Source organism: Vidua macroura, chromosome Z (genome assembly GCF_024509145.1).
Source record: "Vidua macroura isolate BioBank_ID:100142 chromosome Z, ASM2450914v1, whole genome shotgun sequence".
Taxonomy (NCBI): domain Eukaryota; kingdom Metazoa; phylum Chordata; class Aves; order Passeriformes; family Viduidae; genus Vidua; species Vidua macroura.
In genome coordinates, this window is record NC_071611.1 from 52,926,453 (window position 1) to 52,948,257 (window position 21,805).

Here is a 21,805-nt window from a genome sequence, read left to right on the forward strand (position 1 = left end):
GAATCCCCCTTCCTTCTTTTCCTCAGATACTCACAGTTAATATTTAAGGACCTATTCATCTCCTTACCTGCTGTCACACACAAACAAGGAATCTGAAATGAAAAATTACTTAGGTTTGCTGCAAGCCACTTGGAGGGGGAAAGACTTCCTTTCGTCTCTTCTCCACTTTTTCAGTACCTCTCAAAAGCACTGTCTTACCCACACACTTTAGTTGTGGGTACTGAGGTGAGTGAAAACTCCTGTGACATCACGTGTGACCACTGCCAGCACCCAGTGTGATTCCATGTAGCCACGTACCATGCTCACTTCACAGTAAACTCTTCACTCTTCTGAGGTTTAAAAGTCTAAAACTTACTTAAACATCTCTTACTGGAGGGGCATGCAAACAGATGAGTGCCTCCTTAGTCTTCAAGTTGAGATAACCCAAGCTGGCCTGCCCTACACTCACAGTAGGTGTAGGAAGCTGGTCTGTGCTTCTAAATCATCTTTAGCTGCTCCATGCTCCATGTGGGTAGCTGAGCAGTCCTCTATCAGCTGCCCAATGGCAGTGGTCCTGTGCAGGCTCTTGCCTCTCCCTAAACACAAGTTAATTTGAAGAAGCTTCCTCTGGAATAATTTTAAATGTTGCTAGCATTTCAGATGACCTGTCATCCTACATGCTGAGGCTGTTTCTCAGGCAAACACAAAAGACAAGAAAAATACCCAAAAACAAACTGGTCCACAACCACCCCAGTTAAAACAAGCAATTTACTGTGGTAGCAAAGAACCTGTGCACAGTGTTTGTTTTGATTTGTTTAGATAAGGTGGCTGGAAACAAAGACCATCAGGAATTTTGAAAAAGCTGATAGAAAAATGTTTGTTTTAAAACAGAACGAAGTGTTTAGATAACTCCCAGACTTCCAGTCTTGCAAGCTGGAGTTATGCTTGTTAATTTCTATTAATTCAGACAAAATCTAAAGCTTTTTAACTCTGGTGCCATCTTGCAAAGTTACACGTCCTGCACTGGCAAAACACAGAGAAATGTTCAGAGTTATGGGAAGCATAATTTCTTTAGTGTAATCAAACTTTCTCCCATATGTTGTTCTTCCAGATGCAGAGATGCAGAGCTTTGAATAGACACAGTACTTTAACTAAACACACAGATAGAAAATTAGAAAGGAGAGATCTCAACAGTCTAGAAAAAAACCAAACATTTATTTGCAAAAAGAGCACCCACTGCTATCTGCCATCTACCTAAAGGAGACCAGTAAGAAGCACAGGACAGCTTATTAACATAAATTGATTATGACCAGTCTATTAAAAACCAAGATTTACACTACAAAATGTCAAATATCCCCAAGCTTAGAAAAGATGTGTGTATTTCAAGTTGCATTTAATGCTTCTTTTGCTATAATTACTCAGCTGTTATTTCTTCTACACTTAATATTGGCAAATTGGTCAAAACACACCCAACTTTGTTCTATAACAATTCATTGTTTTTAATAAGAGGATAGCTGTTTTTTTTTATTCTTAATTCTTATTAAGAATATTCTTAATAGTCTTAATTTTTTATATTCTTAATTCTTTATGCCACAACAACAGTAGCAGCAATAAAATTACTTTATGTCAGGGAAAACACACTCCAGATTTTTTCCCCCTGATTTCCTCCCTCTCACCCCAAACCCTGAACCTCCTACATTTCACCATTATCCAGCACCAGCAGAGTATTCAGAGGGAATCCTGTATGGCACCATGATGATGCTGACTTGCCAATTATGTTAAGTTTCTCCTGTGACAGGCAGCAACTTCTGAGGCTAAACTTTGCCAGAGCTTTGCATTTTCCTTGAAGAACTGCTGAACACAGCTTAGGAGGTGCAGGCAGGCCATTTCTGGCCTAAAACCACAGCTTAAGCTCATTTCATAAAGACCTTCAAGAAATCCATATTCTTGCTTTCCTATGACACCAGAAGGATGTGGCAAAGGCAAACACAAGGGAGATGTCTACTGGTCACAGCTTAAGTCTTAGAGATAACATCTATCTCCCACACAGAATCATGCCATTCCAGCAGGACTTCACACAAACACAGATAAGAACTGTGATGCTTAATCAAATGAGCAACAACATTTCAGGAAATGTTAAGGCATCTTTAACTACAAGAGAAACACAAGCATGCATTCCCTGATTACAGTGGTTTTCTAGCATTTAGAGGCAATTACTTAAATATTTTCTAGCAGTGTGTTACTGATAAGCTTGTGTCAAGACACTGGCTTATCTTCCAAGTCATTATAAATTTCTTCTAATGCTCCCTGCTATAAAATTAAGCTTCATTGAACTGATGGCAATGTGCAAAGAAGCGTAGATACAATTCCAACATAATATCCTACATCAATTCAGAATTAAAACGTAGCTCATTCTTCAAGTAAATAATTGAAGAATTAATAATAATTAATTTCTCTCTCAGCAAGTGAAATGCCATACAACAACAAGAATTCCCCTGAAATTCAGGATCCCCCTGAAATTTCACTGCTTTCTGAGACACAAGATTCAACTGTAATGCTAAATAGGAGAGGACAGGAATGAGCTTGCTGACAGTAAATGCACTGAAACAAGCACCATGTCCCACTATAAGCATATTCCTCCTGTTGAAGTAATATTTTCTTATTTAAAAAATGCTAGGTTGGAAACATCTGAACTGTCTTTCGCATTTTAGAAGGGGAGGTGAAGAAGAATGCGGAAGGAGATTTACCATAGTGAGGCAAAAAGCCCTCATAAATAAAGGACATTTCCAAGAAGCACAACTTGTCCTAGGACAAGGCAGATGCTCAAGTTCACAAACATGGAAGAAAAGGTAAGGTACTCTGAAAGTCAACATATGTGAATACAGGTTTGCACATACCTAATTTTGAAGTCTGTCTGAGACTGTGAAACTCATGGGCACTTTAAAGTAAATATCAATATGAACAAAAGATGTATAATACCAAAACCTTGTTAAAGAGAGGGCTACAAATCTTTTACTTGTGTGATAACTGATTAATTCATAGAATATATGGAAGAGCCTATTTTTATTTATAAGAATGTTATCTGATTTTTTAATGAAATGATTTTCATTTTTTAAAAATTGTCTTCCAGCAAATTTATTTCTCCTTATTTAAGAACTGATGGCGAAGAGCTCTCTGTAAATCTATATTCTTGTGTGAAACAGAGAGCCTTTAGGACTGCTGCTGATAGCCTGCTGGGCAGTGTTGCCATATTTGTCAGTTTCTTGTCATTAGAGATTCAATATATGCCACTGTGCATAGACAGTGCAAATTGTTAAGTACTGACAGACCTCAAATCTTACTATACAAATGCTGTGCTATTGGTTGATAGTTTACTAATAATTTCTGGGACAACTGTTTATCTCCTTTTTTTTTCTTTCTTTTTTTTTTTTTTTTCTTTTTTTACAGAGTCTATTTTCCTTCACACTAAGACTTGCCTACATCTTTTGCCAAGAATAAAGGACACTGCAACAGCTGTAAATATACCGTGAACATGTCTTGTATACACACATTATGAAGCTCTCAATATACTGCTAACACTCATTACCTCTGCTTGCAAGACTCTAGCAAATGCAGTTTTGGCAGTCTACACTGCTTGAAGCAGCAGATGAGAAGACATACAGTGGCTCCCTGGCTGCTGGAGCCCACCCTCCAAGTGCTGTTCTCCATCTGTGTGGGGCATGAGCACTAGTGCACTGCTGTAAGCTACACCTTCAAGTCAGATTAACGAAGAGGTTCACCACTTGCCAACTGTGTGGCAGACCCTGAGACAACAATCAGTGACACGAGGACTCCCATAATTTCTGCCACTTAAGAGGAGCTTCCTCTTGGCCAGCCTTGAGTACCACAGGTGCTCCATGGGGCACATCTGCCAGAGGCCTCTCATCACTGCTGAGAGACAAACTTCAGCTGCTGCCTCTTGGAGACAAGAGAACTTGGAATTGATTACCTATGTTAACTTGTGTGTCTGAAATTTTTCCGAGTTTTTCCCCAGAATGTTTTCTCTTCCTTCTATTGATCATTGAGTTTCTTCAAGCTTTCTCTTCAGTGCCAGCTGTTCCTCTTCTTCCTCTGGCTTCTTCTATCCACCACCTACTTGCATCTTGATAAAAAAGGTCATGCTAAGCACATCAAGCAACATTCCTTCCACATAGAATCTTGTAATAGCAACATCCTGTGATTTGAGCCCATTCAGCCTGCCTCTGCCCAAGCTCACTTCCACTGAGGTTCTGTGTATGGATCTCCTTAGAAGATAATGCTGAAACGCAGCTCATCAACTGCCCAGCAGTCCTCCTGCCTGGCTTTTTCCAGGCATTTACAGATCTGTCGCTTGCTCTAGTCAAACATCAGCACTGAAGCATTTGTTTTTAATTCCCTCCTCCTATTACAATAATAGCAACAATAAAATCAACCCATAATGATTTCCTGGGCTCAAGTCAACTGCTCAGCAAATTAGGGCTCTAACAATGACAAGAATGCAGTGTTTTGGAAAGTAATTGCAAATGTTCTAGCCTGTGTCCCCTGTCGACAGCTGTCTGTAGGAGCAGTGAGAAGCTCTCTGCTGCAGCATACATTTGGGAATTGCAGTAATCAAACCTGCAGGTAGAACGAGCTTGTCCCTTCCTTTTTCTGCATACACATTATCTATCTATCTATCTATCTATCTATCTATCTATCTATCTATCTATCTATCTATCTCCACATTTCTAGAGGGAAACAGACAGGAAGCAGTTTCCACTGTGGTAACTCTGTGGGGCCAGAGGATGACTTTACACTGAGCTTTATGCACATAAATCTATGCACATAACAATATATGCTATCTCATGGCAAATTCTAAGCCAAGGAAAGGCTGCCCAACTTGAAGTGTCTTCCCAACCTATACTCCTGCATGAAAAATTGCACAGAGGCAGCTGGAGAAACATGGGATGGTACTGCAATTTCATATATTAAAATATGCAATCTGGAAAGTACAGGCAAGAAGAAATCCATAAAGCCATTCTGACATTCATTTACAGGGACGATGGGCAGAACAACACCTTGCATATTTCTAGTCCCACCATACAAATGCCTCTAACCACACTGTGTTAACCACACCTATGTGTTTCACAACGTCCCAGGAAATTACCTTAATTTCACAGAGTATTCTCAATCAATATTTAAAAAAAAATATTTTCTGTAGCATATCACCCTTCTAGTCCATTTTACAAAACCATGGACATTCAGCCATTAGGCAGTCATCAAACTGGGACAACCTAAAACTGGGGAAATACTTGAAAAAATAACAAGCATTAAGCAGCATGTCAAATATTTGACTCATGGCAAGACTTGTGAATTAGATGCCAGGACATTAATGCCTTAGTGTGACACTGTACCCAAGATGCTATAAAGACTGAGATTTTACCTGGGACCTGCTGCTGAATTCTGTGACAACACCTCCTCTCCCTCCAGTGCAGTTGTCCTCTGCTGCAATATATGGCATAAACTGGTCCAAAATGTCACATAAAACCCTAACATGGTTCAGGAGGAAAGGCAGAGCAGCTTCAAACTCTGGGAGGAAGAGCTGGATTACTACTCTGTGAATTACTTGTAGAGCATTACCGTCTGAAAGGTAGCCACCAACAGGGGAAACCATGCGACTCCTCCTGTTATAAGATTGTTACTCTAGAACGAAATTCTGACAAATTTGTCCACTTGTCCCCCCTCACAGACAACCCTTCTTCACACAACCATAGGGAGGGCAAGGATGGCTTGTCAGTAAAAAACAGTGTGGGGCTTGTGAGAAATTTCTTATGACAGCTTTCCTTTATGCACCAATCTAAACACTCACACAGCAGTCAGTCTTTTCTTTGGGTTTTGTATTGGTCTTTCTTCCATCCATTGCTGAACAGAACCCCTTAGAAAAGGGCAACAGTGTAACTAACCATGGAGTACCCCAAGGACACCATCTGCTTTTCCAGGATCACAGCATTAGACCATGTATCAGCTTCGCTTTTATTTCTAACTGTCGCTTCTTTGAAAGACTAGGTGGAAATCAGGGATTTAGCTTGCTGGAAACAGTTAACATCAAGATTTATCTTGCATTTTTAATACATAGTGTAAAAGGACTGGAACTGTAATTACTTATAGACTAAATGTCTAAGGTTTGGAGTACAAGCTATTGGTTTGGTCTTTGCCTAGCTCTGGTCTGAACAGGATTCTCAGGTCACACAGCAGATTTGGGGCAAACCTTGGATGTTTACTTTCTTGAGAGCAGCCAAAGGGTCCGGGGAAGCAACTGGGGGAGTGGCAGAGCTCAGCTGAAGCAGCCACGGGTGCCTGTGGCTTCCCACTAAAAACTCCTTTCCCTTGCTGTAGTCTCCTAAAAAAGTGCTGAAGCACCTGTCTAATTTTATTGCCTCCAATTGGCTTCTCTAGTTTTAATACAGGAGAGCTTAGAAACTCAGGGTGCCAGGAAAAATCTCAAACTGATTTTCACACAACAAAAACATTGCAGCAACCCCTGCCTGCCCCCTACCCCCTCCCAACCCTGACTGACATGTTTGTTTGGTGGTTTCCCTTTCTGACTGACAGGTTAACAAGAACTCGGTGTCCAAAAATAACTTTTATGAGGAAGATAAAAATGTATTTTATGTTTCTTTTTACGTACTTTGTAACTCACGAAGTGACAGGAGAGTTTTGTGAGGTGAATATTATTTATCAAAACTGACACATTCAAACTGAGACAGGGACCTAAATTAGTTAGTACAACTAGAAAAAGAAATACAACAGCTAGTCTCAAAACTGAATTTGTATTCCTTATGAGGATCTAAAGCTGGCAGTACTCACCATGTGAGAACTCCGACCTATAAATAATCTTAGCTTAGAACAAATGAACATTTTTGCATAATGCATTGCAGTTTTCTGGCAGAACAAAAAATTATACCAGACCAAAACCATGTCTCATTTTTAAGGAAAAGAAGCCAAGCCAGTAAAGTCGACCTCCAAAAAAGGAAATGTCTAATCTACAAGTGCAAGTATCCAAGCATGTCTCCAACCCTTCTCATTCCATTAATAAGAGAGGAAACCAGGCCACCAGAAGTTTACAGACTAATGCAATTACAGGGTGGCTCAATAAGCACTGATTTGTCTGTTCTCTGTGACATGCAAGATAAAGCTATGCTAACAGGTCTGGCAATTCACGAAGCTGAATACTCACAAATCAATCACAATGGATGTTTTTCAGGAGGGAAATAGCAATCAGTTGTGCACAAATATATGAATGACCAGTTCTTATAGCTATTTTTAAGATCCATTAACTAAATAATTGGATTTACCTATAAATAACAAATGTATTTTCATTAGATAGCTTTTAACATTTCTTACATCACAGGTAAAAAAAAAATCCTCTTAGCAGTATTAAAAGGTAAATAAAATTAAACTCATAATCACGGCACCACTTCAGAGTCACAATGAACTTTGAAAAATCTGTGAATACAATGATACAAGTGTACCATTAAAAAGTCTGTTGCTGAAAAAAAAGCCACTTGAAGAAAAAACAAGTTGTTCTGCTATTTTCAAGTGGGATGAATGTGGGAATCGACCTCTCGTCTGGAATGGTGAGCAGCAGTTTGCACGTGGACAACAACAGAGATCTGGACCAGCTTCAGATGTAATGAAAGCAGAGTTCATTTGTTTTTAGGAACCACAAACACTACAGACCAGGGCTTTTAAAGAAAAATGCTGGAATCCTGATGCTTAAAGTGAAAGTTCCAGAACTGGCTCCTGACACCTGTTTCTGGGACAGACAGATCTAGATGTTACTGATGTGTATACATTCAGGTCTGAATGCTAAATTCCAAGTATTCAACAAATGGCAAATTTGGGGTTGTCAGTGCCCTATCAAGAAGAAAAATAAAATATACACTAGAAGGCCAATCCAATCACTAACTTAACATCCAGTGCTTATGAATCTCAGATTCTGAAAAGAAAGGAGTAAAGTACTACTTCATTTTCATCACAACCTATATAAGAAAGTTACCAAAACTACTTCAAGAGTTTGCTGATCGCTGAATCTAAAACACTGTCCAAGGGCTGACATTTCTCATAACCAAGGACCATCATTATTCACACAAGGGAACCATCATTATTGACTACAAGGGAAAATACCCAGCTTGCAAAAGGATAATTCAGCTTGACCCAGGCAGGACCTGAGCGGGACCTCTGTGTTGTTCTATGAGGGCATGGAAAAACTCTTGTTTTTCTACCCAGAAAAGCCCTTCATAGCATGCTGCTATTCTGCTCAGTGGAAGCCATCATGCCTTGCTACACTTTCTGACTTTGTACTCTGTACAAACATGCATAAAGCAATATTTTGTATTATGTCAGCTGATAATTTCAGGAAATACATGTGGACAGAGCACTGGTAAGTCAGCTAAATAGAAATTACCCAAAGGAAATAAATGGCTTCAATTAAGGAATCCTGAACATCTCAGCAACTAAGTAACAACATGGCTAATGTGCTTATCAGTGCCTTAGCACCGACATCTCTTCTTACCAATCAGCATCTCAAAAGAGTTAACGAAAGATCATAGCTTTCTGAGATGATTTGACAACCAACTATTACAGAAGCACTGCCCAAACCTGCAGCATAATTAAGGGCATGTCTTCAAAGCAGAGCTCACCCAGACTCACACCTCTGTGCTGCATCCCCCATCACCACCCTGGTTTGCACACAGACACTTCATTACTGAGTGTGGAAGAAGCACCCTTCTGGCCTAGTAACACAGGCTGGAGTCCACATGGATCCTGGCTGCATGTTGGAATTGCTGTGGGTGGATAAGTGGTCCTTATCCAACCCTAAGTATGAGTCTGCATGTGTCTGATGTCAATGCACATGCCAGTTTTACAGTGGAAATCATAATATAAGTACAGCCCTTAACTATGCTGAAACTGTGAAAAGAACTCTTAACCAAGGCACTTCACCTTGACCATTTCATCAGGAAAGCTGATTAATGTTCAGAAGCTCTCAGCACAGCTCAGATGGGGACCTCAATGTACTAGGTTATACCCTAGTTTTAAAACAGCAGTAATAACCTGGTCACTGCCTCCAATGAGAGCTTAACAAAGAGGTGGGCATGTGAAGGCAGGCTGCAATATCAGGTGACAAGAAGATGAAAGCAATATGAATGAAAAATGGAGATCATGCACATACCATCAACATTACTATTCTCAGCCACATCACTGTATGTGCTGGCATCACAAGGGTAAGACTTGAAGGAAGAGAGTGGCAAGGTTTTTTAGATAGTTAGACAGACTGTAATTAGAGCCATAAGCCAGAACTTCTTCCAACCTCACAGGTTATGCAAGGTAAAAAAACAAATAAAAAAACCTCCCAATCACTCTGCAATCCTCAGACAAAGCCTATCCTTCAGAGGAGGAAGGAGCACAATACATTTCTGATTGCACTGGGGAGTGTTCAGGGAGACCATGAGTAAAATAATGCCTATTTTCTAACAGGAATATATTAGCAATGATTATAATTAATGAATGGAACAATTTATTAAGGGCTGTGATTAATGCTCCCTTATAGGACATGTGGAATCAAAACTGGTTGTTTTTCTAAAATATAAACTGTAATCCAAACAAAAATCAATTTGGGGAAATCTACTAGTCTATGTCACAATGCCAGTCATAATAGGATCACAGCTGATGCTTTAAACCTTATAACCCATGAATATAGTGAGTCATGAATATCAACAGTACTGTTCCTTCCTCCAGTGAAGTGTCTGGTGATATGATACCTAGACTGTGACTTTGTTCAAGAACCTTTTTCCCTGATGATTGCCATGGCTTGGACAAGTTCTTTTTCCAGGAATTATGATTAAAAAATTTACTTCAGCAAAAGCTCCATCTTTTTGTATTTATACCCATGTATGCTTTCCCAGCAAAGGTATTATAATGGGAACTGAAGAAAAGTTTTAATTATTTAGAATTTGTACCAAACTGGCCCAGAATAAATTTATGAACATATAATCAGAATTTTTAATTTACTGCCAGAAAACAGAAATACAGGTACACAGCAGCTTAAATGTAACTTGAGAAGGGGCCCTGAAAATCTTTCTCATTGAATGAGGACACTGAACATGGTGACACAGCTCAAAACAGATTAAGACACTTCTGCTGGACAACTTCGGCTTACAGGTCAGGCAGTCTGGTCATATCATCACTCCTTTCCCCAATTTATTTCATTCTTTTCTTTGGCAATCTCCAGTCTGTTGGTCATATGAAAAACAAAGGGCAGTGAGAACACACCCATGTTCCACTGGGTCAGCATTAAAAGAGTGGAAACTAAGAAGGGAAAAAGAAGTTGAAGAGAACTGGGAACACTTTTGAAAGGCAGAAGGGCATCACGTAAGAACAGAAACAACAGCCTAGAAGTGGTTTAAATATAGTGTGCAGCAGTGTGACTAGCAACAAGAGAGATGAAATGACCCAGGTTGCTATAACAATGTGCACAAACTGGTATTGCTGGCACTTGATGGAACTAAAGCTCCCTAATCATACAGCAATAAAAATAATCCCATTTGCTCAGATGTCATTATTAAAGTCCCAGGAAGCCAAGAATTGCCAGCACAAAAATGTGGCTATATAGCCCTTTTTATTTTCCTTATGTTCTTAAGTTCTTTGCAGCGAGTCTGACTTTTTTTCCAAGCTTTTCTCTGATACCAGAAAAGGCTAAAATCTTTTCTTTACTTTTGAAAATTCTTTTAAAATTCTTCTAGATCATTAGATAGCTACCTTTTAAAAATTCTTCTATGATCCTTCAGTCACATGAACTTTGATTTTCAGCAAAAGACTCATTTTCCAGCACTCAAAACAAAAAAAGTCGCAGTATAGAGAGAATAGAACCACTTCTGTGCAACCAAGTACTATCCAGCCATGGTGGGCATTTGTGGCTCATTCTTCTGTTTACCTTAGAGGACACTGAGGTTCTTTGCTAGGACCTTTTATGATGAGAGGAGGGCAGGCAGTATGCGATCCAAGTCTATGCAACTGGAGTCATCCGCTGCTCCTGCATTATATTAAGTGCAAGTCAACTCCTTGCAGGATGCTTTTGTATTTACCTGCTATCAAGACAAATTACCAGTCTGAAAACACCACTTCAGCTGTAAGACAAGACTATTGTTTTTCACTATGCAGTGCTATTTATCTGCCATGGAACACAGGCTCTTACAAGGGCTGGGGAGTTATGTCAGATACCATGTGCAACCTTCTCCTGCCTGAAAAATGTCAGGAAATCGTATCAGCTCTTTAGTCTGAAGAGAAGCAGCCATGAGTTGACTCATCTGAATCACTGGAGACATACTAAGAACACTTTTGGTTAAGTATGAAAATGTATTGGCTTTCAGTGCCATAGTTAATACGTGGTAGTTTGAATCTGGGAACCACCAGCTAGAAAAGTATTTGCGTGTAATAATAATGAGCATTTCTTCCAAATCTTACCTTTATCACATCACATGATAAATATGAAAATCAAGGGATGCTAGGACTAACAGATGTATGTGTAAAAGAAAAGCTCAGCCAAATGCACCTCAACAATATCAAAGGATCACATCTACCTTTACTGTTAAGATCTTTCTGGATTTTTTTCTGATCTAATTCAAAACAATTCAGTGCAACCATACAGTCTCAACAGATCAGTAAAAATCAGAATACCAAACTCAATGGAGCAACTGCAGAACTCTGATGATTTACAGCCTTTATTTGTTTCTTGTAAGGCTTATTATGTCCTTTAGTCACACACCTGGAAAGACTGTGACTCTGCTTTAGGGAATTTATGTTCTTGCAGTTCCTCCTTACTTCCTAAGGGCTTTGCACAAATTACTGCTTTTTAAATTAGCAGCATTCATTAAAACAAATTACCAGTACTGCTGCACTGCCTGGATGTGCTCCTAATGAGCCTCAAAACAGTTTTGCTATGTACCAGGAGACTAGGGGTGGCCCTGCCTCTTCACTAATCATACCTATGCTAACCCCAAAGCCCCCAGTAATAATGTTTTGGCAAAACTTCTCCATTTTTGGGATCACTATAAATAGTACCTTCAAACTACTGTCACATTATCTTGCTACACCCAACCCTGCACTAATCTAAATCAAGGAAGTTTTGCTGTGGACTTCAGCAGAAGCAGGCTGTTAAGCCTGAATGCTGATCACATGCAAAGGTGAGCTGGACAGTCTTCCAAGTATGACATGCTAATGGTGACTTTGGCTGGGCCCAAGAGAGAAGAAATACTGCAGCCTTCCTACAGCAAGGTCAACAGTATGCTTTCATCAGCTGTCTAATTAATATGATTTAATAAATATTAATGTACAACAATACCTGCATAGGCAAAAGGTAATGTGAAACTTATCACTGGCTTGACTAGATTAACTCACTGCAATAGAGAAATGCAAATAAGTAACAAATCCAAATATTTATATTAAACTGTACTGTTTATTTCAAAATCATAGAGGGCAGATTTGTGCATGCGGGGCTATGGACATCTTCCACACTGCTGCCACACTTGAAGTTTTAAACCATTCCAGCATTACTCAGAGAAAATCCTGTGGAATTCAGACTTTCTGAGCACAGCTCTACCTAACACTTCCCAGCTTGATCCTGGATAGTAGTCCATGCACATGTATAATGAATGGCTGGTATGCAGACAGCAGGCTATGACTTCATAGCCTGGCACAGTCATAGCAGGCATTACTTCATCCATATAGGGATGTAGTATCACTTTTTTGGGAGAAGCTATCTCTTGCTGATTTTGAGTCAACAATTGTGGAAAGAAAGCTCAGAGTATCACTGACAGTATCACTTCATCATTTCAATGAAGTGGCTGTCCTCCTGAGGAATTTAAATTAGAACAGAAATACACATATTCCTGTCTGAGCTGGTATCCACAACCACAGCATTGCACTGCAAGGACAGTAAATGCATTTAACCTTGTAACCTTTTTTTGACAGCAAGTACACACTTGGTTTCATTTGATATGAGTGCTCCCCAGGCAGTGTATTTAATTTTTAGCTTCGGCAATACTCTGAGCTGAAGCCCAGAGATTGAACTGCAGCCAATGCTGGCAGCTGGCATTCTGCTTTCTGACACCTATCTGCATTTGGATACAAACATCCAAAATTTATTATCATTGCTCTAGTACTTGAACAGCTCCGAACAGCATAAAATTCAATGAAGAATGCCATGCCTTCGGGGACCCACTGGACGCATGGCCAAATTTTCTTTTCATCTGTAGCTTTGGTAATATATTGGGTGTCTCAGATATGCTGTAACTTATAACTGTGGAGCTATGTTAAAATAGAAACAGGACAAAAAAAGCATTTATTGGACTTTCTGAGTATTTTTTTTTTTCAGTGATGCTTAAGACAACAGGGGGAAAAAAAGGAAGGGAGAAACTTCTGAAGAAATCTTGGTTAGATGACTGCTAATTGTGTGAGCCATACATTGCAGATTCATAATTATCAACAAGTAAGCTTTTATGATATAGTAAGGAATAGCTGTGAAACTAAAGTCTCTGCTGAAAGAGACCCCAGAGCCAGCTAAGAACCTGCTGCAGGGGGAAAATCTGCAGGAATACCAACCCTTTGGAAGCCCTGGGCTATCCTTTTTACAGCACAAAATCCCACCTCCATCCCAAAGAAGATTACATAATGACTGACAAGTGATCTATACAATCTGTATAGTTGGATCCTTTAAGATAAAAGGATTAGAAAGAGAATAGTCAAAATGAACTTAGCAACACATGCAAACTGTCCTCATATAGGTGTACGTAGGTTTTGCTCATTCTGTTTTTAAGCATACACTTTCTAGAGAAACTGATACAAAACAAAAAATCAATCTTCAAAAATTGCAAAAGCTAGTGAGATACAAGACTCGCTATATGTAAGAATAAAATGGTGTAAATAACATTTTAATTTTGATTTGCCTCTTTCAAGCCAGGAGACAGAAAAACACAGATCAGGAGACATTACTTAGAAACCCTAATTTCCAGTATTTTGTTGCACCTTCTGAACCTATAAACCTTTTTTCAAAGTTTAAAGGTCTTTCTGCCTTTGGAACTTTTGGAAAGAAAACCCATACCAAGTATTTCAAGAGTTGTGATAAAATCAGAAGAGCCAGGAAATGCAATATTTTTGAATTGCAAACTAGCTCTTTCATATTAAATGCCATCAGAGACTAGTAGACTGGTTTCATGGAAAAGAATACTGCCATGTACTGCAAGAATAGGTGTACAAATAATGACAGCCAAATTAATTTAAGGTTACACTTTTCAGATGTCAATCTTGACCACAGTTGATCTACTGCTACACTTAATGGTACTTTCATGAATCCTCAACACTAAAGGTTTTTTTAAAAAATCAATTTAGAAGACAACTAACAATTATTAACCAACTAGAATGACTTAGAATCAGAAGTTCTGGATTTCATTCTCCTATCTGCTCCTGACTTGCTGCATGACCTTGAATAAAATACTTAATTTATCCAGACTGCAATCCTACCTTAGCTTTGTCTCCTAAGACTCTTATAAGGTTTAATTAATTAATCCATCTCCATAAATCTTTCAAAAGCTTAAGGATAGAAAGGCCTATGGAAATTAAGGTTATTAACAATATTTTATTACATAGAGGTAAACAGTGATGTATGTTTGATGTATGAATACAAATGCAGAGACACATAAACATACACAGCATGTTTTCACAAAACTTCTGACTTGCTCCCTCAAGTTACAGCAATTTGGAAGCAGTGAAGGAATGAACAAGACATATCCCTACAGATCCTTAATTTCCTGTGTAGCTCTAACACTGCCTCCCCTTCACAGCACATTTATACAATTACAAATTATGGTTGTTTAACATTATCAAAATAAATCATTCTTACCCTCAAACCCTGCTCCATGGACAAGCAGAGGACCTGCCAGGGTGCTGTGTACCTGAACATGTTTGGCCCCTTTTGAAGACAGACAAATAGCAAAAGGCACACAAGTCTCTCAGGTCTTCCTGTTGCTCTGCATCTAAGGGATGCTTAAATGACGAGAAATCTTTCAGATGTACTCTTCAAGGGCCACTCCAGCAGACTCTAAGACAGTGTTACAGCCATTCCACTTGCACCCCGAGGAACTGAATAACTAATTCAATAAGAGGCTTCTTTTCCTTGGGAAGAGCTTAGCTCAAACTCAATTAGCATAAATAGGATGATAACTTTTGAACCTCCCACTCCTCCTCTTGAAGGAGAGGATGGTGGACAGCATGTCATGGTAGGGTTGCTCCTTCTGCAAATCTTGAGTTTGTATTTCCATTGCAGACATGTGACTCTACTTCATAAGTCCAGAAGCAGCTATCAGAGATAATCTGTAGCTTTGCTTTCTTTATTTTTGCTATTACCTTTTAGCTTGACTGAAAGGAATTTCCTCTTCCTCCTGTCAGGAGGAATTCCCTCCTGTCCCTGCCTCTGGCATCCTGACCTCTATTTTGCAATCAGCACAATAATAAATAATAAATTCACACAGAAGCTTCTATGATCACTCCCATGTTTCAATAACCACATTAAAAAAAAAAATACCACCCTAAATGAGACCAAAAGGTTTCCTCCAAAATACCCCAATGTGAAGCCTTTGCAACACTAGGAATAAGATATACTGCAGCCTTGCTTGTGGTTAAATTTTTCTTAATGGATTATAATATTTCTTCAGTTAGAGAATAAGGCCTATTCTCAAAGACATCAAACTGGTAGAAGAGCAAAGTTCAGTTATTTTCTACTTTTATGTTATTTCGGTGATGAATCAAAAAGGCACTTGAGAATGCTACTCCTGCCCAGAAAACACTGGGATGCTGTCTATACACCTGTACCGTGTCTGCTTTTCTTTTAAGGCAGTTGTTTGTAAGCATAAACCACCACAGATATAAGTCCACACAAACAGATCAAGCAACTAGGTTATCCTGGTTTCTTTCTTTAGCTTTGACAGAGGAAGAAGTAATTTTCGATTTTTATTTACTCAAATCTGACTCACTGAACCTCAATATTTTATCTCCAGTACTTGTACTGCAGCAATGCCACCCAAATAAATTACAGGGATGCAGGAAGAACTGTACAAGAATTGTCTCTATAGCTACTCCTACCAGAGAACTGAGGCTGTGCAGAGCACTACTCTGCCCTCAGCTCATGTACAGAAAGCAGTCATAACAGAGTTCGGAGAGTCCTATTGGAGCACAAAAACCAGCAGAAGCATTCTCACACACTCAACTGTTTTGAAGAATTTTAAGAAAATTCTCTGAGAAAATGTACGTCCTCATAAATATTTTGCCTTTCTTGACAGTGAAGGGACAGACAGCCAAGCAAAACACCTAGACATGACTAAAGCACTGATTTCACCATGTACTTGGCAAACAACAAACAACAAACACACCTGAGGTCTGGACTAACACGGATTAAAGGAGAATTTAGATTAAAACACAAGTTAGAGGAAGTGCTGCCTTTCTGCTAAAATAACATTAAGTTACTTCAGTATGGCCAAGGGCAGGGCTGTGGATTTTGGTGAGAAATGGTCATTCTACACATCTTTTGAACCTTCCTATGGCCAGATTTGCAAACAAATGATGTGGCAAAGAAAGGAGCCTGTCTGCATGCATCTTCATCTTGTACCTTCTTAATAATTTTTTTTTCTCTTGTCAAAGTCTGTGTGCCTTGATCATTACCTATACAATGAAGTTTATACCACAGTATTTAAGTTCCACAGTATTTAACTCTAAATACCACAGTATTTAAACTCTGAAGTTAGATGAAAATTTAGATACAGAATGGATCAACCTAAGTACCAAGATACAGTCCTGCAGACTTGACAGTGAACTAAGTATGCAAAAATACTTGAAACCAAGGAGATCCTCAGGAAGATACTAATGACAAAATGTTTTGTCTTTATAATAGAGTATTAAAAAAAGCTTCCTAAAAAGAAGACCTCTGATCTTTGATTTTTGTAGTGAAGAACTGAATGTTCCTGAACAGCTCAGGAAGTAGCTAGCTGAAAATATTGTGATATATCAGCCATATTTAAAACAGTTCAACACATTGAAGCTGCTTTTACATCTTTTGCATTAAGAAGAATTCACGCAAGTGAACAATTAAAAATGCATAATTGGAACTTTTATGACCTTACATCCCTGCAAATATAATTTGCTTATTTTCTACTAAAGTAAGCAATCTTTTGCCCCCTTTGTTCTAAGCTTTCCCCCCTTTCTTTTTAATTTCAAAAGAAACCAAGACAACTAAAACAGCTTAAGCCCACAGCCAATTTTAAATGAGATCACAGAGCCGCTGATGCTAATATAAACATTCACATAGGAAGATCAGAAAGTCAATGCAATCGTTGACTTGTCTTCAGGGAGAAACATGAACAAACAGACACACTAAAAGGGAAGCTACAGAGATATGACTGTGCCATCCAAGCCAGGTCTATTTACAGAGAGTACATGCTAATGAATGCCCACTGTGTCTGAAAGACCATCATTCTTCCCTTTCACCAAAAATCGTTAACACCAGAGGAGAGCTTTCCAGGGCTCTGAAGTCAAAATGCTAACACAGTGTTTCTCTCCAGCGGCTTGCTGTCAGAAGAGTTAGTGTTGAAATCTTCCTGGAAAAGGTAGGCAGGATTTACAGCAGCAATGCAAAATTCTCCTCAGTCCTTGGAGGAGAATGCAAAGCCCGTACCAATAAGTATCACGCCCACATTCTGTGGTTTTTGTTTCTCAAGCAAGGGTCATTCGACTTCCTGTGAGACTCTGACAGCACAGCATTTGCTAGTGCTGCCCTTCTACTCCTCCTTCTTGTATTTCCCAATAAATACAAAGCCTTAGGATAAGGTTAAGAATTTATTCAAGCTGATGAAGCCAGAAAAGTTTTTCGTCCTCCAGTTGTCCATGAGTAAGGAAGACACGACACTGCATCAAAGAGGTAAAACATCCTGCTGTGAAAAATGCATGTCTCTAAAATATTAGATTGGAATTTATGAGATCAAATTCAATCCCAGGCTCTGACATCCTGGAAAAAATAATTTAATCTCAGTGTCTTTTATCAGAAAGGTGTCTATAGCATATTATGAGCTGTATGCAAAGAGTGTGCTTATGAGGACACCTGCTAATTTATCTCCTTCTTTGAAGACTTCAGGACTAATATCTCACATAACATCAGTGAATGAGGTAAGTATCCATATGGTATCTTTTCCTTTTGGTATCCAAAGAACCCAAGAAGAAAAGGTACCCGAGATTTTCAATTTTCTTTTTCCATTTTACTGTCCATTAAAATGGTTCATTACATTTTCCTGGTCCCTCAGTGCACCACTGAAATGCAAAGGCTCATGCAGTAGAGCATATTGCAGATAGAGTACCAGAAGTGTGAAGAAGACCTCCGCTTCCCTTCCTCTGCTCACCATGCCTGATACTTGACACAGGGGAACTTGAAATTTCCTGAAATGCCTTTGTTTTTGTTCATGTTATATACATGGTGTGAGAAATAAGGCACCACTGTGCTCTGTTATTCCCTTAAAAAAGGGAACAATTTGTACCTGTCCTACAGAACATAGCCTGGCTGGCAAAGGACACTGCCACATAGGAGCCAGAGGTTCTCTCAGTGTTGGCCATGAGCATTTAAAGACTTTAAATAATCACAAGATTTGACAATTGAAAAATACATGGTTTGATGATCTGAAATTTGAGCAAAAGTACTCAGCAGTCTAATCCTGCCGAGTATCCATCTGTAATTACTCAATGTCATGAGCACTTTATTGAAAAAACACAAACTGCAGAATTGAACAAGAAAGCCCAAGAATTCAGCCTGGTGAGCTCCTCAGGAAAGAGTGACAGGTATTTCTAGTATGCAGTACTACTATACTGCTGCTCTTCCGTTCCTAGAGCAAGAATTCTCCTACAGGTATAAACCCCTCATTTTTCATTCCTGCCTCCAGGTTAGAAAGGAGTAAGATAGAAATTTTAAAGCAGCCAGTCTCTAAATCTCCTGAATTAAATGTATCATTTTGTTCATCTTACCTCTTCTACTGCACAACATCTCATAATCCCCATTTTATACACGACACAAAAGAGCAGATTCAAAGCTATCTTTATCATCAGACTATATATGCATGATGTCAGATAGTATACCAAAAACATGCAGTATCAGCAACATGAGAAGCCTGTCTTTTCCAATCATATATCTCAAAGGCTAAGCAAATTTTCATAAACAAATGGAGAAACTTGGAAAGAAGCAGCAAAGTTTTGTCCAGACCCTGTATATGAAGCCTGGAGAATGAAAAGCTAGAAAACACCCTGCTGCTTTGTGGGAGAAAGTCAAATTGTTATGCAGGTGTGCTAGTGATTGGATGCTGAGACCACAACACTGGGTTTTTTTCCTTTTTTTTCAGTCAAACAAATCTAATAGAATTAATTGTTTCTTCCTACATAATCCATCTCCATTGTTTTCTGGTGAACTTCTGTGGATACAACACTGCTACTGTTATTCAATGTCTATCTTCCTTACATAAAAGTGCCATCTCTGGGAAAACAAGAATGTGTAGTGATTCAACCAGCAGCTAGTACTAGGTGCTCCAAGGAGTAATAACATAAGGAGTATTTCAGTAAGATCATACACAAGGAGTTGTCCAGTACTAAATAATTTTCTCAGTACTTGGAAAAACCTGTTTCATCACAAGAAAAATATTTTTAAAGAGTATTTTAAAGTGAAAACATGTAGTTGACTATGGGCTGGATTAACACAGTCTAGAAAGATTAATTGAGATAAACAGAAGGAACTTGAGGAGCACAGTTTTCTACCTTCTGTCTTTAAGGAAAAGCAGTAAGAAAGGGTGTAAGAAAAGGGTATTTTGTCCAAATGCTCAGCAGCTATGCATGAATGTGACTCTTGACTGCATTTTTCAGAAGAAATGCATGAGATCATGAAGGGTAAGATCTTAGCAGTTGCTGATTGCAAAACTTCCCTTGAACACATCCATTTGTGCACTGCAAACAACTAGTGATGTTGAGGCATGATCAATGAGGTTTTCACATCGTACAGAAACTACTTGGCTTGGTGAAGATATGTAACAGCTTCCTAGCATGTTGTCAAACAAATCCTGCCACCAAAAACACAGGAAGAAGACCTGCAATCCCCACTTCAGCTTTAGGTTCTCTAGTTTAGCTGCTAAGGCGTGGCTCACAACATAATCTGTGTGGGTATCTGGCTGTAGAGTGCAAGGAGCTTTAGACTGCACTCATTCACTGGTATTCACATGGTTCTTCCCTAAGCAGGAAATTCCTAATTCTCACTCATAATCTTTTCAAAACAGATACAACTGATGCTTGACCACCTTTTAACCTCTGAAAGACCAAAAGCCAAACATTTTTACAAATAGGAAAGATAACAAAAATTCTGAAACTATAGTAGAAGAGGAAACTCTCTTAAAACCTTCACTGAAACTGCTGTGGAGGGAAGAGAGATCATCCTGAGACAACTTATGTAAAAGGAACAACAGGAACAGAATATAAGACTGAGATTTATGTACATTATCTGTCCTGGAAAATACTGAGTGACTGCATAACAGTTCTTTTCAGCTTTTCTAAGGTGTCCCTGTCCAGGTAATATGCCAAGTGTATCCCTGGGCTTTCTACAAAATGAATTATGCACTAATCATAGAACTGCAACCTCTTGTGGTTTAGCAGAAAATATAACAAGCAGTTATATGACAACAGCTGGGATCATGTGTAAGTCACCATGGAAAACCAGGCTTTTCATTAGCCTAACAGCACTTGAAAGGTGCTGGCACTATGGTTTTGATACTGACACAAGGACAGTAGGCAGCCACAGTCACACAGCAGTGACAAGCCAGGCCAAAGGAGCTGCTGTCATCCCGCTCACCTCTGCCCTGGCCATGCTGGGTTTGGTTGTCTGTATGATGATATGACTGAAGAGTAATCTCAGTAAAAAGAAAGGGAAGAGTGATTTGTATCTAAATTCAGATTCCAACTGAACAAACACACACATTACCCAGCATAAATTGACACTGCATAGCCTAATCATCATACTTACCTTGGGTGGTCAGCTAGCAAGCCACAAGCTCAGCTTCCCCCCTCTTAATCCTGTGAAATTTGTTCAGCTCACAGTTTGAAGAAGTGTTTGTGTACAGTTCAAATCCACAAATGTGCTTTCCATTTGCAGTATCTTATGGCCCCACTGCAAAACTGCTTCAAGAACTTTAACAAATGCATGTTATGAAATGGACTGACAGAAGAAGGAAACAAGATTTCCTATGTCATCTGGTCCCATCCCCTATTATGGCAGGAAAGCATGACAGTTTATTATCTTCATGAAATTATTCAAATTCAGTCTTTAAAAAAAAGCAGAGAAAATTTGTCCCTACTGTTGCCATGGCAGTTGTAGTCTGATCCTCAAGGGCTGGGTTCTAGTTTCTAGTGGACATCTAATATCTTTTGTTTTTTTTGGTTTTGTGTTTTTTTTTTTTTTTTTTTCCAGTACTGACCATTTGATTTAGTAACCTACTGCCCTTCTTGTTGTTTCCCTCCCTGATGCACATATAAACTTTTGATATATACCAGTCTGCAACTGTCTAGACTAAACAAGTAAAGTTCCTTTGATCTCAAATTGTACATCAGGCTTTCATCTCTTGGCTGTCCATGCAACCACTGCAGCGTCAAGTTATGCCCCTATCCCTTTTGCCCTGACTGGCAAGTAATCATAGTCTAAGAGGGAAGA

The 21,805-nt window shown here is 39.0% G+C and overlaps 1 protein-coding gene and 1 long non-coding RNA gene across 5 annotated transcripts in view; one reads left to right on the top strand and one right to left on the bottom strand.

The window, feature by feature from the left end:
- The window catches only part of LOC128821670 (A-kinase anchor protein 2-like), a 95,487-nt gene that overhangs the window by 39,696 nt on the left and 33,986 nt on the right, over positions 1–21,805 (bottom strand). The window contains exon 1 of one of the 2 annotated variants that reach the window (XM_054002857.1): positions 68–206. The exons of the other annotated variant lie outside the window; for it this stretch is intronic. The gene's annotated coding sequence lies outside the window, so the exon portion shown is untranslated. Of the gene's footprint in view, positions 1–67; positions 207–21,805 lie in introns of those variants that run through there. 2 annotated transcript variants of the gene reach the window in all.
- Positions 274–3,493, top strand: LOC128821673 (uncharacterized). 3 transcript variants are annotated; one of them, XR_008441201.1, is made up of 3 exons: positions 274–334; positions 2,691–2,828; positions 3,427–3,493. It is a non-coding gene; the product is annotated as an uncharacterized LOC128821673 (long non-coding RNA). The 3 variants fall into 3 exon arrangements; XR_008441200.1 differs by having other exon boundaries at positions 295–507; XR_008441202.1 differs by lacking the exon at positions 274–334 and adding an exon at positions 1,142–1,246.